We start from the raw sequence: 14586 nt of genomic DNA on the forward strand, positions 1-14586 counted from the left end.
CCGACTGGTCTGTCTTTACTGTTAGAATCTTTCAGGGCCGTAGCCACCAGTCAATCAATCAATCAATCAATCAGATTTATATAGCGCCAGTATCCATAATAATGTTCAAAGGTGCTTGACAAAGTTAAGCAGGAAATGCCTCTGTGTAAAAATGGGTTTTTAGTCGTGTTTTAAAAGTGTTGATGTTTTCAGATGTCTTTATGTCGATTGGCAGTTTATTCCACAAAATGGGTGCTGCACAGGAAAATGCATGATGGCCATATGTCTGAAGTTTCCATTTAGTACGGTTGGTAATGTTGTTTCAACCTGACCACTTTTTCACAGAGGCCTTTCACAACCCAGTAGCTTGAACAGAGATTGTTCCCTTTTCTTGTGAAAACCGCACCACTTTATTTCTTGTGTCTACACCACTGCATTCCACATCTATCCTTGACGATTTATGTAGGCCTAGTACATCTGGTTTCCACAGAAACGTAAATTATTCTTCGTAATTATTAAATTATTAATAGTATTACAAAAATAATGACATTTAGTCTCCGTCCGTCTGATTATGTTATAAAAACATTTTTACCAGCTCTGCGCTACTCTAATCAATATAAGGACTATATAGCTTTGTTATTTTTATTATAATTTCTATTATTGTGGCGTTTCTCTAGAAACCGTTTGATTGAACGTTGTTTTAATGGACATTCTCCATTTGTGATGTATTTTAGTATTTATAATTAATCAACCGCTGTAATCTTATTTAATGTGCTTTGTATAGCTATGGTAGGGAGTGGTGGTGGGAAGATATCTGTACTTTTAGGTAACTCAGTGTTTATTGGGTCATTTTTTACGCTGTGTAGAAAGGAAGTCCGTAGTAGATGAGATACAGTGCTCCAAGTCCTTCCATATTGGCCGAGTCTAGAAGCTGGTAGAATGGCATGTTTGTCCATGTCTTGATATATTCCCTTTAAGTCATTCTGTGACAGCCTCGTTTTCATTTTTCTACCAAAGATCTTAGGAGGATGGTTTGTGCAAGGCTTGATATTACAATCAGTGCAATTAATATAGATTTATTAACCCTATACAGTAATTATCCTTCAATATCACACTGTTTAAAGCACAATTATCTATTATTAGTTCATATTAAAACCAACATTTAGTATTTCTTCAATTATTTGTTTGAATTTTGTAGGATGAGAGATAAATCCTTGCTGCAATAAAGAAAATCAAACATCTAATTTTAGCTCAACATAGGATTCTGAACATCAAGATTAACCCAAAAAAATCTTGTTTTCTTTATTTATGTTGTAAACATCGTAGAAAGAAGGTAAAAAAATTACCAATAGTTATCTTAGAACAACACTGTAGGCTGCCCTGATGTGTACACAGATGTACAATGTTTGGAGGTGATACGCAATTGTACGATTAGCATATCAGGAGCGTCAATGTATAGTTATAAATTGTTTGCATTGTTCTGAGGGACCATGATCAACTTTGTTCGATCCTGCTATTTAGAAAATATAGTTTAAATATATATATTTTTTTTAGAATTTGCGAATTTTCTTTCTTGTTTGTACGTTTGTTGATATGGATGAAATTATTTAGCAAATTAAAAAAAATTGAAATTGAATATACCTTAAAATGGAAACTATACAATCTTATGTGAACTGTTTTTACCTTAACAGTGTGCATGATTGTATTTTACCATCATACTTAATTCATTTATTAAAATATAACTTACAGTAGTACGTGATGGTGAGATCTACTGTAGGCAAGATCATAACTAGAGCCACCTAAACATGCAAATTAGATTAGTTAGATAAACCTAACTAGGCTACTTCATTGATGCACTGATGAAGAAAGTCTATCTGATTCTTGATAACTTCCAATATTATCTTTTTGAAGGAAGATACATTCCTTATTTAATCACAGCGTGCGTTGACACAGATTTTACTGAATATGAAAATTGAATTATAAATACACCTAGCCCCAGGGTCTCCAAGCACTGTACATCTGCTTATAAGATCAGGGTTGTAGGTAGTCTATACCTGTTTGTTTGAAGAAGTGTTTTGTTCTGAGATCTTTGCACAGATGGAAACCACACTGGAGTATTCCCAGTGTGGGTGGTGTTTGTCTAATATTTGTTGCATGTCTGTCTGGAACTTTACATGTATACATTTTTGCATTTTTACTATTTTCTTTTCAGAATTACTAAAATGGTTCCCAAATAAATGTTTTGTTTTGGTTACCATTTACAATTGTTTTTATCGTTATAGTTGAATAAATAAGCTTGGCAATTTCTTTCTGACTGTTTTACTTTATCGTTTTGTTTTAGCTTTTGCTTCTTTAATGTTTTCAGTAATTTTCCCTTTGAATAAATAACCTTATATATAGGCCTATAAAATCCAAAGGTAAATTACTGAAAAAATGACAGTGGCTGGATCTCAATGGAAATACAAAATATAATAAGTAAAATGCTAAACCCAAAAGTTGCAATGAAGAGCTTTTGGGCAACACAGCCCATTTTTCAGTGTATTTACCTTATATATCCTCATCATATAAACTTATATTATATATATATATATATATCTTTTTTTTTTAGTTCAAAAACATAACCAGCAATAAACCTATTAAATTCAGTGTGTTAGGTTTAGTTACAAATATAATCATGAAAGTCAAACTACATACATTTGTAAGGTCACAGAAAACCTTTAGGCACCTGGAATAATATTCTCATACCTGGAGCTACAGTAGTTATACCTTAACGTCAATGCAATCACGTAGTGTTCTATCCATTCACTCCAAATTACTGTAATTATATCTAATAGAGCATTTGATGTTATATAAATTATATATATAAATTATGTAACATTGTGACAGTATGACGTTAGAAATTACCTATATACAACTATGACGCCCGTGGGTCCCTGGAGATTTATGTGTAATCCCTAGGCTACGAGATGAATGTGGTCTCTTGAGACGTATTTTTTATGTTTGCTATTTAGTTTTTCCATAGAGGTAATATAATATTTCTATGTTTTTATATTATCCTTATTTTCAACCATGTACTAATATCAACCAGGCTGCTTATTTTTGAACACTTGCAACTATTTTGATTTGGTTAAAAAATAGATGAGACTTGTCAGAAATAAATTGAAATGAGTCACATTCACATTTGCGTATAAAATTTATTGCACTGGTTGCTATAGGCCTACATACGTTGATACAACCGGTTTTTATGCAAAGTAATACAAAAAGGTTTTAAAAAAATATTCCATCCAAAAATGTGTTTTTTCCTCAAAGTTAATTTTTCTTATTGTTTAAACTTGCCAAAATGTTTAACAACCTAAATAAATATTCCATCCAAAAATGTGTTCTTTTCCCAAATTTAATGTTCCAGGCCTATATCTTTAAACTTGCCAAAAGAACCTAAAATGATTCCATCCCAATAATGTATACTTTTATTGATGTTATTATTTTTCATAAAGTATTGTATTCACTTTTGTTATGAGACGTGTTTACAATTTAGTTTCAAAATTACATGAACTATGTAAAGTTGGTGACATTGGCATTTTAGATTTATTTCCTTCATTTTCATTCATGCTTGGATTGCATATCATATTTTTAGATTTTCCAATAAACATGTTTCATAGTTTTTGAAATGTGAATGTTGAGGTCAAAGGTTGGATGATTGATGGCCGATTTTAACTAACACTGTTGATCATCCAGGTGCTATTTTGCTGCTTTTTTCATCGTAGTATTTCTGTAAAAAGATGTGATGTATAAGTATAACTGTGATGTTAGTAAGTATGCAAGTATAAGGCCTCTCCAAAAGTTATGTTTTGTCAAGACTACTGAAATGTTTCATATTGACTGCTCAAATGTTTCATATAGACTGCTCAAATTTTTCATCAAGACTACTGAAATGTTTCATCAAGTCTGCTGAAATATGTTTCATCAAGACTGCTGAAATATGTTTCATCAAGACTGCTGAAACAATTCATCAGACTGCTGAAATGTTTCATTAGACTGCTGAAATACTTCATCAAGACTGCTGAAACACTTCATCAAGACTGCTGAAATGTTTCATTAGACTGCTGAAATATGTTTCATCAAGACTGCTGAAATAACTGCTGAACAATTTCATAAAAACCTTAGGTCTAAATTTATTATTTATTATAAGTTGAGAAACTGTGCACTACTAAGTATTATCTACCTGAATTTACAATATATTTATTTCTCTCAAACAAAACCAGAATACTTTCATTAACTTGACCTTGTTGTATTCTTTGTTTTGGCACTGTTTTAAGACATGAGCACGCCACGCCCTGAGGCATCACATGCCGTAACTCACTTCCCTGTATTCCTAATAATACAATAATTTTAAAATACAACTGACTTGCTATAATTATGTATTTTCATTTTAAATAATAATTTTATTTGTCCCTTAAAAAAAATAGAATAAGCCATTTAAATATCACATTTTCACTTTGACAAAAAACACTATTTATCCAATAAAAAAGTAAGGAAGAAAAAACCAAACAGTCAACCAGGATGTGATACAACGTTAAACGATCTATTTCAAGTTATTTTATGCAAACTTATTTTTTTTCTTCAATTTATCCAGTAAATTTAGAGGGAAACTTTTACTAACATAAGCTCTGTCTACACTATCAAACTATTTAGACAAAAAATGTGCCCAAACATGTTAGTGATACACCCAACTATAGTAGTTATATGACATCATCATGTCCATATATGGGCACATCACATTTTTTTGTCACATCAAATTTGATAATGTAGACAGGAGTTTTACAATAAATGAACGTTTGACCTTGTTATGGTATGGCTCATCAGCTCGCCATATCCCCAGGTTCCCAATTCTGAATCAAATGAACAAGATATGCAGTGTGTGAGTTCATTAAAGTTTATTCAATAAAAAATACATATACAAATAAATAAATTATTTAATAAATCTTTGCAAAATAGAGTTTGTACGTATGTTTTGAAAATTCTTCATCTAAAAATACATCTTTGGCCTATGCTGTGACAGTTCTATGCTGTGACAGTTCTATGCTGAAGACCTAATAATATAATTGCAAGCATTGTGAGTAGTTGGTATATGAATATATAAGGATTAGCATCATTATTATTTTAATTACTTTATGGTTGCCTTAAAAGACAAATTGTTTTGCGACCTACAACTCTCCATAGACAGAGTGCGTAGATCACTTTAATCAATTAGCTTGTCTGTCTGTGTTTTTCACTGGAGACAAATATTTATCTTGGTACAGTTGTAATGACAATGTAGTCATAAATCTAAAGTCAAGACAATCAATTTGTTGTCTAATAATGTGAATTAACATTAAATTTAAAGATGGGTTGCATAATACTGTAGCTCTTCTTACAGAATTGTGGAATATAAGGAGAATATACAGTACTCATATGGTCTTCTGATAGAACAGGTTAGCAGACATCATGCCAGCATTAGCTAGACCTGCTCAAGACCTAAATCACTGTTGCCTGTACAGCATTTTTCCGGCATTGCTCTGTCTACACTATCAAACTATTTTGAAAAAAAAGTATGATGTGCCCAAACATGGTAGTGATATGCCCAAATATGGTAGTAATATCTTTTTCTTCAGTCCCCACTACAGGGCATGAGGCCTCTCCCAATTGATACCAGTTGTTCCTGTCTTTCGCAAATCTTGGCCATGCTGTGGTACCGGTCTTTCTAACAAGCTCATCCTTCCATCTCGAAAGAAGGTCTACCACTCTTTCTTTTCCCATATAATGGTTGCAACTCCATTGTCAATTGTGTCCATCCATCGTGTATCCTTCCTAGATGCTCTGCCCACCTCCATTTTGTATATTTTGCTGGTATGACATCATTATGTCCATATATGGGGCACATACAGTTTGATAGTGTAGACAGAGCTTAAAAGCGCTTATAACTTTGTTCTGAATCATAGTCCTTGTGTGATCTTTTAAACAGTTCTTCATGAAAAACAAGGACCAATGTTACATACAGCCAACCCTTATTCAGGGAACACTATTAAGGAGGCACTTTTTTGGTCACTAAAGTGTCTCCTTAATAGGTGTTCTACTATGTTACAATTATTTAACTGACATTTCAAGAAACTTTTTTATACAATCTGTATAATACACTCGTTTGCCATGTCATGCGTCTCCGATTCACAGTAGTTGCAATAGATTAAATATTCTTTTTATTATTGACATGTGTTCCATGCTCTTAAGTGTACAACATACCATTAATTAACAGCATACTTGTCTTGTATAGCAACTATTACACTGCAGTAGCAGGGGTGTAATGCATAAACGAGTGTTTCATGTTTTACAATAGCATGTGGTCCATCTCAAATGCAGAACTGTTTCTGTAGCTACAGATGGTGTATTTGATTGGACTTATGTAATATGTGTGTGGACGTGAAAAGATTAAGTACAGTTCAAATTGATGGTTAAGTTGTTTTAAAGTATTTTTCTTTAAAGCACACTGCGTAGAAGAAAAGGAACAACAGTGGGGTGTCCATCAGTGGAAAAAAGGCTGGAAGTATTTAAACATATTTTAAGAGGCCTGGACCAAAAAAGTTCAAAATTTAATTTATATTTGGTGAAACCCATTCCTTCCTCCTCTGCCTATTTAAAAAAAAAAAATTGTATCCATATTAAAAATGTATTTACCCTCAAAACAAAACAATATATATATACAGGTATTATTATTCAGACTCCACCCTGTCTCCTTTTGTTGTATTCCTGTACTGTCCAACCAGGCAGCACTTGCCAGTTCTTAAACTATGACGTTATCCAAATTCCTTCACTTGCACTGATGAAGGGCTAGTGTTGCCCGAAAGCTCTGCTAACTTTTCTGGCTGTTTTACTTTATTGTTTTGATTTAGCTTTTCGCTTTTTTTTTTCGTATCTCCATTGAGATCCAGCCACTGATACCCACAGCATTGTCATTTTTTCAGTAATTTGCCTTTGGATTTCTATACAGGTATTAATAAATCAAATTTTGAATAGGCCATTTTTTCCCCTGAAAACAAAAAAAGATCATTTGCTTGCAGTTGACTGTTTTCACTTCCTTTACAAACATAATTATTTATGAACTAATTGATTGTATGTATTTATAATTATACTAGTATTTTATCTCAAGGTTGGTTAATTGTCATCAGTCCTGTCTCACCTGTACAGGTGTATGGTTGTCATGACACTGGCATGCAAATATCTTGTTAATGTCATGTGATTTCAATATCGCCAGCTGTTTCATTGCAATCTTGTCAGACTTAGGAAATAGCATTTTATATTCGATCTGCGTAAGCATTTATAATTTATACAACGATTGTAAAAATATTGGTAAAAAGTACTTTATAGTAAATTCATACAGTAGCCATATTTAAGTTACATAATTATCTCTGTTATCTGTGGTAGGTTTTAATTACGGTAGAGAATTTAACAGACAAGCTCTCCTGGTTTCTGCAAGCGGAAATTGTAAATCTGCCACAATTTTCTGCTTCTCGCTTTCGTGACTCCTTGATGTGAAACTATCTAAGAAAATTTTGAAAAATAGAACTGCTATGTCCTTTGAAATGGTACTTATATATGAAACGAAATTATAACTCTACAGGATCAGCTCACCATGTTTGGGGTGGAGCTAAGAACATTTTGAAAACTAGGTCTTCATAATTGCACTTGTACTTTGAAAATGTCAGGCCTAGAAGCCTATAAAAGTGAACCTTTTTTGGAGGAAAGGTGGGGGTTGCCCTATGCCTCTGCCATACAGGTTGAGATGGATGGTGTTTGGGATGGGATGTATAACTTGGTTTTCCATAAAAGGGGGTCTTGGAAGTTTCTAGACATCCCTATTTATTCAAGTACATGATAATTCTATTTTGAACCATAATTAAAGTCTAATGTTGAAAGCATTAATGTGAGTGCCTCACTTCGATAGCTTTTCCCCAGTTCCTCAATATTAAAACCTTTTCCAGTACTTAATGAAATAGAACTACTATATTGCTTCAACTGAGCCTCTAGGCAGTAGAAGCATTTATCAAAGACTGATGAATCTATAAAGTGTTTTGACCCTAGGATCAATAATTAGCCGTTCAATTATTATAGAATGTTGTCTATCTGCAAAACACTATATACTTGTGAATGCCTTATTTCACTAAGTGCCTATTTAAAGAGCAGATATTTGCCGGCACCTCTTTGATGCTGATTCTGTATAATGTAATAAGTGAAAATAATAAAATATATTTTAGCCCTATTTTTTTTAATTTAGTTTTTATAGAAGCATATAAATTTATGTGGAGTTTGGAAGAGATACCCACTTAGAAAAGACAGACATATATAAAGTTTATTGTCACATATTGCTGTATTAAATATAAAATGTTGAGATTCAGCTCCTTGTTACTCAATCAATTAGAACATCCATAAAAACATTATACAGAAAAAAAAACACATAAAAGACATATAAAAAAGTTACAATATCAAAAGATAAAACATACAGTACTAAACTTAAGTCTTCCACACATCTTCTTTAACCCAGCATAATTTCAACATGCTCCTATAAAAAAAAAACAACCTCTTGGTACTTTTTCTTCCCATTAATTTCTGACAATTGCATACATGGACGATAACAATAATCATATTACACTTTTAAGTTTGTTATAAATCAATTTTTTTTTAAAGATAAAATTAATTTAAAACATAAATTGGCATGAAATAATGTTAATCAGATTCAAACTAAACAGTTTATTCTTGTTTGAGTGTCTATAAGAACACACCCTTCTTCAAACGTTTTAGCATCCCTATTGTCATTAAAAAAAAAATACTATTGTAACTATTAATATTAAAATGTTTTAATTAACAACTAGAATTCACAGGTGAATGTTATTGATTTTAATTTGCAATATTCTAACATAAAAAAAGTGTTCTTTGTATATCTATATCCTTTTTTATAAAACCACAAAATAATCTTGTACTTTTCCTGTTTCTGTATTTTTCAAAGAAACAAGGAAGCAATACCATTTAACTATCTAGATTAAATAATGGGGCCACTTTTTTTTAATGAACATTGCATGAAACCAGCACTGTAATTTACATTATAAAGGTTAATGTGATTACTTTGACAAAGTATGCATTTTAAATTGTATTTTTGGAATAAGAACTTTAGAATAAAAAAAATAAAAAATGAAATGAAGTCTTATAAATGGATCGTCACCCTGTATTTCAGAGCAGTGAAGTATGTGATTCCTTATTGACACTCCAGTCCTAGCAATGTGCCCATGCGTAAAATCAAGTAATAAATCTTGGCGATTTTTAGAGAGAGGAGTTGAACTTACATTTGTGTCGGTCAGTATCTTTTCTAATACTAATTACCCGATAACAATGTTCAAGGACTCTATATACATATTTGTCCATTATTCCAATTACCAATCAAAATAAACGTTGTGTAATAGACCTTTGGTTTAATGATTAAAATTACCATATTATGCCAATTATCAGTCGAGGACATGTTATATAAAGCTCATTGATGGAGATTGCTTGATGAGTTCACGGTCTTTGTAATATTAGGAATATAATTATTATAATAATAGTAATACATTTCATTGTTTGATTACAATACCATATTTACATTAGTTTTATTGGATATCTTCATTAATAAATAGGCAAGTTGTTCTTCATCTATCATATTTTTTATAAAAATGTTGAGTTCTTGAGCTTGTTTGGTCATTATTTATTTGGTTGTAAGATTGTTAAAACTTGTTATTTTGTTTGATGTTTTTATCTGTAATTTAATTGCTATATTATTTATTTGTTCACTCATAAGCCAGAATTGATTGGTCTTGTAAACGAGAGTGTGATTAAATAAATAAATAAAACAAAAATAGAACAACAAAATACAGTAAAACCCATATTAAGGGGGCAGTTCTTTCAGGACCAACACAGCGTTCCTATAACAGATGTCCCCTGAATAGGAGGTATTCATAGTTGTAAAACATATATATCCTTGTTTTTTTCACAGAACGCCTGTGCAGTACAGTAATATACAGATGTCCCCTGAATAAGGGTGTCCCGGCCCCTAATTAGGAATTTCTCAAAGGGGTAATACATTATTATTGTTTGATTTAGTGAAAATCATTTTCACATGAATTTGTTTTTAAACTGTTCTTTATGGATACAATATTATGGAACATTATCAATTATACTTTATCAACATTGTTATTAGCTTACTGATATCAACTTGATATTGTTATGATCTTACAATTGTGCCTTAGAGAATTATATAATTACTCATGCAATGTTTCTCTCAAACTATTAAGTTTAATTGAAAATGTATAATTTATAGCGTTGATGATAGTGTAAATAGTGCATTAACACCTTATGTACACTTAGAAATAATTGTTCATTTTTCAACACATTACAAAAATATAGTTTATAAATCAAGTAAAGATACCATTTGTTTATAATAGTAGTTTAGATTAAGATTATAAGATTATACCTGTAATGCGTATTAAAACTGCTTTTTTTCTCAGAATAAACTTGTATCGTGAATGTACACCCCTGCATAATAAATGGAACAGACCATATAGTGTGTCAAAAGGAATTTTGCTTTTCCCACTTCAGATGTGTGGCCCTGTGAGAGAGCCAACAACTGTACTTCTCTACTGAAGAAATAATTGACATCAACGATGGGTAGACCAGGGAAAAGATGCTAAATAGATGGCATTTTCTTTCTTGAGAACAATAAGTCGTAATTAATATTATTTTGGGAATCGTAAACCGTGAAAAAGAAGAGAAAAAAACGTTTTGGAGGAGGAGGAGTAGCAAAAATATTGATTTAAAGTGGCACAGTGGATGTACTTTTCAACTTCCTGCTCAACATTGGTAAAAAGAAGCTGGCAATTGGAATATTTCAGTTTTATGTAAGTTTTTTTTATTTATTTGTATTATGTACTGGACTGGACTAAAATAACCTTGATTCTACAGTTGAAGTGTTGTTATCCGGTAAAATGCTTCAAACATGTGCACAGATATTTAAATGGGATATTTAGCTGTTGTCAATCCAGTTGTTTTTTTCATAAAGTATCATTTGTCAAAATTGTATTGTTTTGAGGGTCCCTATAATGACCAGCTTCGACATAAAACCCTTGTAATATTATTGAACACAATTTTGATGCAGGATTTGGTTCAACCACTCCAAGTGAGTAAACCAAGATAATATTTTTTTAAATTCTTCCAACAGTTGTAAGAAAATGAGTAAATGTTAATGGCAGTGGGGTAGGGGTTATTTTTTGGTTTGGTGAGGAGTACTATATTATTACTAAATTAACCAAAAGCTTTTTACACCCACCACATGATTCAATCAATTAAAACTCTTCACTAAAACATTTCTACAAATAAATTATTAAATGCTTGAATATGATTATTACACTGAATTAAGAAGATGCCAGCCTTTCTTGAAGGTATTTCACCTTGACCTTGTGAGTCTATAATCCTAATTTAATTGTCTGTTGTTTATTAAATGTTTATTAATATTCAAACTGCATGGTTCAGGTAGAATTCCGAAAGTCAAGAACGTTTATGTGTCTATATACATTCATTCTCATCAATTAACAATACATTTCTCTATAGATCTATACATTTATTCTCCCTGTTTCTACATATTGATTGAACACAAATAACACAATTATTTAATCACAAAATGATAATATTGTGATTCCATCCATCACTTTATTATAGTAAATTAATTTTATGTTAAAATAATACAATTTTACTTAAAGTAAACATGTTTAGTTACCTTCAAATTTCAATCAAGTAGGAGAGTAGTAGGCCTACATTGTAAAGGATTCACCAACTGATATTCGTAAATAATCGCTACAATTTATAATAACATAGACTGATAATTTTATTTTGTACCAACTTTTTCTGCCCATTTTTAACCACAAATGTGTTCCCAACAAACTCAAAATGATTTTTGTGCAATACACTGAATAGTTAAAAGTTTTGGCCTACAGTAGGCCGATATCTAGATTAGATAAACGTAAATTTGTCAGCTGGCCATGTATAGGATGATTGTGATGAGTTAGGCCTATATTACTAGAACTTTTGCTGAAAAGGCTTTACAGTTAATCATGTATACTGTTCCACACACATTTGAACGCAGAAGAATTAAGCGTAGTTTCCACATCCGACACATCGCAACAAACGTACAGTAGGAACAACGCAACCGTTTGGATGGTCCATCGCTTCGTGATTGCTTATTTTGCTTACGTTGTTAAGTTGCATCAGAGGGAGAACCAAGCTTTAAACCAATTGTGTTTAACTCCGATAGAGAAAATAGCGCGTAAGCATAGGTAAAATGTGTACAAAGTGTCTCTTAGCTTCTTCTTTGATTATCCAATCATAAGTAATTGATTTATCGGTTTGTTAATAGCTGCTCTTTTTGACAGTCTGGTTATTGACCCCTATGAGTGGCAGGTAGATTATTATTGTTATTAAGTAGTAGGTACATCCTGTTTTAGCTATCAGTAACTGTTACTGTAGAATGCCAACAGTTCAAAAAATTTAAACTTTCTTTTTTTTTGATTGACATATTAATTATATAATATAATAAATATTAATATATCTCATCTTCACCCTTGTTATAAATTAATTAACTTTAATCTCTCTTAAAAGTAAAATTAATTGTTAGTTCAAACTTTTGGAGCCGCATAAACAAATTTACTATTTTACTATTTTTCAAACAGCATAATTAAAAATAATTAATGCAATTAGGATTGATTATTCTGGGCATAGGACATGGAAATGTGATTTCAAACCATTTAGTACTTGATGATTTAATTTAAATACACATTTTAAAATATGTATGCCTATAAAATAGTGCATTTTTATAATAATGAATAGTAAAACTAATAGCAATTAGTAAATCCCTCGGTCTGCGATTTGATATTGTATTTTGGTGAGCCTCACAATATTAAACCCCAGACTTAAAACTAACAGTCAATTAATATACTGAGTTGAGTGCCTGTAAACATTCAGTTTTTCCAGTTTAAAATACTAATGGAGAAAGTTAAATTAATTCTCCATGCATTATAAACCAAACCCTTTCCTCTTGTGTCATTAGTTTTGTTTCTGAACAATCATATTTATTTTTTTGTTTTTACAAAATTGCAGGTAGTAGTAATTTAAATATTTACTTATTCTTACAAAATTCCTTTTTAGACATCATATCATGTGATACGTGTATCCCTGACTGTTTCGTCCATTATTACCATGGTTTCTCTTTTGACTTCTGATTTGACATGATGCCCTCATGCTGGGATTCAGTAATCCATAACATATTTATGAGAACTTAAAGAATGAATTTGACATTAAATACCATATTGTACTTTTTACCAGCATTTTGTTTGTATTGCTTGTGAGGTTTTTATTTTATGGATTTGTTTATTCTTATAAATACATACTGTACTATTGATATTGAATAATATGCTAAAATTGTGGACTTGACACCATAAAACAACAAACATGATGCAGATACTGTACACATACATATGAGTGCCAAAAAGGTATGAGGGTAGAGGTCTATAATCTACAAGGGGTATGGTGTTTTGGTGAAATACTTTAATAATATAAACTGTATAGAATTGTGTCAAGACAGTGAATACAGTACAGTAGGTGACAGATTTAATAATTATTTATTGATGAAATTAGTGGAATAGAAGGTCCAATGGAGTAGCATTTCATTGCGTCTGTGGCAGTCCAACACTATAGTTTGTGTGCTATGTTTCAGATGGCCGTAAGGCTGAGTTATATCATCTATGGCGTCTTCAAAATCACTTTTGTACGGTTTGAGAAGAGATAATGATCATGTGCAGTGTGGGATAATCCACTCATTATCTCTTCTAATGATGTGTAACATTTTGTTGAGCTATTAATGTATTTTTTATTACATTAATTAAAGTAATGATAGTAAGAAGTAATAATATTGATTTATTTTATATTTTCTTAGGAATACTTCATTTTTGATAAATTTTGTCTTAGTTCATTTGATACAAATCTATTGATGATGATGCGATTTGCCAAATAAGGGCGTTGCACCGTGTTGAAATCATGGCTGTTGACTGGTTTATGTTTCTCGGCCTCTGGAGATGTTTTGCGAGTGTTTAATTAGAGGTTTTCTATTGAATATTGTCATGCATAATGTAATCTTCAACTAACCTTAACTATTTATTATTTTCTTGCAATGAAAATGTTAACATTATAGATTTGTTTTTCCAATATGCATGCTTTCTTAGAAATAATGCCAGAATTCCAGGTGTGAAACTAGCTAACAATCGGAAACAATTTGATCATTTCCAGAAAATTCAGTTGAAATGACTTTTCAACTTTTGCTGATTTTCATGTCTTTACCATTTTTATACTGCATATACTGTATATTTCAGTATTTTTCTCTTGCATTTTATTTAGGATAAAATAATTCTGTACCACAATATATATATATTTTATTACATCACTTACGGTATTCTAACTCAAAATGACTTTTCAACTTTTGTTGATTTTCATGTCTTTACCATTTTA

General features: G+C 31.3%; 1 protein-coding gene across 1 annotated transcript in view; it reads left to right on the forward strand.

Moving 5' to 3' along the window:
* The first annotated feature begins 10593 nt into the window (after window positions 1–10593).
* The window catches only part of LOC144849550 (adenylate cyclase type 2-like), a 69110-nt gene continuing 65117 nt past the window's right edge, over window positions 10594–14586 (forward strand). The window contains exon 1 of the mRNA XM_078706491.1: window positions 10594–10931. The gene's annotated coding sequence lies outside the window, so the exon portion shown is untranslated. The remainder of the gene's footprint in view (window positions 10932–14586) is intronic.

The sequence above is a fragment of the Antedon bifida genome, chromosome 8 (genome assembly GCF_963402885.1).
Source record: "Antedon bifida chromosome 8, ecAntBifi1.1, whole genome shotgun sequence".
In the NCBI taxonomy this organism is placed as follows: Eukaryota; Metazoa; Echinodermata; class Crinoidea; order Comatulida; family Antedonidae; genus Antedon; species Antedon bifida.